Source organism: Mustela erminea, chromosome 10 (assembly GCF_009829155.1).
Source record: "Mustela erminea isolate mMusErm1 chromosome 10, mMusErm1.Pri, whole genome shotgun sequence".
Taxonomy (NCBI): Eukaryota; Metazoa; Chordata; class Mammalia; order Carnivora; family Mustelidae; genus Mustela; species Mustela erminea.
The window spans coordinates 40026846-40030578 of record NC_045623.1 but is presented as its reverse complement, the minus strand read 5'-3'; the positions used below and the strand labels follow the sequence as shown (position 1 = coordinate 40030578).

Genomic DNA, 3733 nt, shown 5'->3' with positions numbered 1-3733 from the left:
TCCATTGTTCAATACTCTCACTTTTAGAAAGGTCTTAGCTTTGATCAAAATCCACCTCTTCATAACTTCCACTTATTATTACTTTATTTCTACCCTCTAAAAATGTGCAAAATAAGTTAAATTCTTCTTCAGCTGGCTTTTCCCCCCACCCCACAATGGGTTTGTTGCCAGAACACAAGTGTCATGAAAACCACAGCTAAACCTAAAACAAAATGGGAAAGGAAAAGACCCATATCAGCATTGTCATCATTAGACCCCCATATTTGGACAAGTCTACCACTACTGGTCAACTGATCTACAAATGTGTGGGATCCACAAAAGAACTACTGAAAAATTTGAGAAGGAGGCTGCTGAGGTGGGAAAGAGCTCCTTCAGGCTGGGTCTCACATAAACCTGAAAGCTGAACATGAATATGGTATCACCATTGATATCTTCCCGTGGGAATTTAAAATCAGCAAGTATTATGAGACCAACATTGACATTCCAGGACACAGAGACTTTCAAAAACATGAACACACATGCCTCTCAGTCTGACTGTGCTGTCCTGATTTTGTTGCTGGTGTTGGTGAATTTGAAGCAGATATCTCCAAGAATGGGCGGACCCGTGAGCAAGCCCTTCTGGCTTACACAGTAGGTGTAAAACAACTCATTGTTGGTGTTAACAAAATGGATTCCACTGAGCCATCCTATAGCCAGAAGAGATACAAGGAAATCATTAAGGAAGTCAGCACCTACATTAAGAAAATTGGCTACAACACCAACACAGTAGCATTTGTGCCAATTTCTGGTTGGAATGGTGACAATATGCTGGAGCCAAGTGCTAACATGCTGTGGTTCAAGGGATGGAAAGTCACCGATAAAGATGGGAATGCCAGTGGGACAACATTGCTTGAAGCTCTGGATTGCATTCTGCCACCAACTTGTCCAACTGGCAAATACTTGCGTCTCCCTCCCCAGGATGTCAGCAAAATTTGTGCTATTGGTACTGTCCCTGTGGGCCGAGTGGAGACTGGTGTTTTTAAACCTGGCATAGTGGTCATCTTTGCTCTAGTCAGTGTTATAACTGAAATAAAGTCTGTTGAAATGCACCATCAAGTTTTGAGTGAGGCTTTTCCTGGGGACAATGTAGGCTTCAGTGTCAAGAATGTATCTGTCAAAGATGTTCATTGTGACAGTGTGACTGATGATGGTCACAATGACCCACCCATGGAAGCAGATGGCTTCATGACTCAGGTGATAATCCTGAAACATCCAGACCACATCAGTGCTGGATATGCACCTGTGCTGGATGGTCACATACCTCACATTGCTTGCAAGTTTGCTGAGCTGAAGGAGTAGATTGTGGTCTGGAAAGAAGCTGAAAGATGGTCCCAAGTTCTTGAAATCTGGTGATGCTGCCATCTTTGCTATGGTTCCTGGCAAGCCTACATGTGTTGAGAGCTCTATGACTGTCCTCCTCTGGGCTGTTTTGCTGTTTGTGACATGAGACAGATGGCTGCTGGGAGTGTTATCAAAGCAGTGGATAAAAAAGCAGCTGGAGCTTGCAAGGTCACCAAGTCTGCCCAGAAAGCTCAGAAGGCTAAATGAGTATTATCCCCAATACTCACCACCTCAGTCTTACTCGGTGGTGGAAAACGGTCTCAGAACTGTTTGTGTCAATTGGACAAGACTGGTTAATGATTACAAAGCATTGTAAAACTTTCAGAAGGAAAGGAGAATGTTCTGTGGACCATTTGTTTTCCTGTGTGTGTGTGTGGCAATTTTAGGTTAATAGTTTTTAAGATCAGTACCTTTTAATGGAAACTACTTGACCAAAAATATGGACAGAATTTTGAGGCCCATTAAAACAAATGTTAAATGAGGAAAAAAAATTCTTCTTCAATTGAATGACTTTCAAGTTACTATATAGGCTTTTCTGTTTTCTTGATACTAATTCTTTCCAAATAACTCAAGAGTTTTCAGTTTCTAGTCTCCTCATCATTATAATTTTCCTAACTCTATGAATATACTGTCAAAAACACCTTTTTCCTTGTGTCTAGTACAGTATTTAAAGTATTGAATTTGACTTTATATTTACTTTTCTATCTCTCCTATTAGATTATGCACTTCTCTATGTGTATAGGGAGGAAGAGAAGAATATTTATAATCAACCATTTTTGTTTGTTTCCCTGAGGAAACATACACAGATCTTGATACATAAAAACCCTTAATCTATGGCATGTTAAATTAGTAAACTGAATATTAATTGAATTTAACAATGTTAAGCAGCATCAAAAATGTTGATATCTAATCCTGGAAACTCAGTTTCTGGAATAAAAGAGGCTACAGTTCAACTTGATTCACCATTTATTCAGCTAAATGCCGTGGTACAGCAAAGGACTCTTGCTATGCAGAGTACACAGGGACATTGCCCTCCAAAACTGAGGGGAGAGCCCAAAGAGATTTCACCAGAGAAGGACAGGTCATTGGTTATTTAACCTGGAATTGAAAGGGCAAGTATGCTTCCATATAAAGCAGAAGTAGAAAGAAATTAATTCTATAAAATACATTGGGACCATATTACAAATGTCTTATAGAGAAGATACAATTTAATGGCAATAAAAATAAAGTGTGACCGCTTATAAACAGAGCCAGCTTCATAGGCTCACTGCTGGAACAGTCACCCTGGGCCGTATGCTCAACAGGGCTACCCTCTTGAAGTTGAAACTCTGAAGTGGTGTCTTGAAATGTTTAATACTTTTATTTTTGAATTTGTGTTTTATAAATAAAATCCAGTGGAATAGTGGAGCTTGTGTCAGCTCACGAAGCCTGGCCTCTCGCTGATCACCCCCTTCATCAGGAGGGTTCTTGGCTTCCAGCTTTCTTCCCTTTAGCACCCGAACCACTGCTCATCACCACTGGGGTAACATGTCTCAGTGGCCAATGAAAACATGTGTTCTGCCATTGTAGCCAGGGGTTACCCATGTGTAAGCACAAAGAAAGTCAGAGAGAGGCACACCTTCAAGGCACCTTTGCAGAGGGGAAGGCGTATGTGTAAGGGTAAGCAGCATTCATCCCTGCCCTGGTTGGCAGAGCCATAGCAAGTTTAGCTGGTGATTTGTTGAGTTCTTCACATCCATCCTCCATCAAGCATATCCCAGGGTGGAGACTGCATTGTCTGGGGGGTACTTGTCCAACATGTGTTGAGAGAGACGACAGCCCATGAGAAGGGGAGGTTGAGTTCCCCTGCTGCCAGTAGGATCCTCCATTTTCATTGTGCCATGGGACCTGTTGATGATGTAGCAGGTCCTGGTTATAAAGTAGCTGAAGTTGGGGATACTCCCTAAGCCCCTAACCCAGGGTGTGTGTGGAAACCTAGTAGTTATCTCAGTCCTTTAATTTGAGGCTTTGATGATAAATAACAGTTATCCATGCAAAAAAAGGTAATGAAGAAGGCTTCAGGGGGAGGAAATAACATGTGAGGGCCCAAGTCACATTAGAGAGTATACATACTCCAAGAACCAAGAGAAGTTGAGTAGGATGGAAGGGAACCGTGAGCACAAACTGGTGGACAGAAAGGCCAGTCACAGTCAGAGAGGGGGTCAGCAACTCTGTTAATCAATGGAAAGGCTTGAGAAGGAGCTGAAGTAGTACAAAATAAAAAAGTGTTTTGTTTTGGTTTGGTTTGGTTTTTTCCCAGAGGTTGTTACTACTAAGACACATCTTTACTACCCTGTTCCAGTAGAGTCCATTT

General features: G+C 41.7%; 1 pseudogene; it reads left to right on the top strand.

Moving 5' to 3' along the window:
* The first annotated feature begins 269 nt into the window (after nt 1-269).
* Nucleotides 270-1859, top strand: LOC116567424 (annotated as a pseudogene).
* The last annotated feature ends 1874 nt before the right edge of the window (nt 1860-3733 follow it).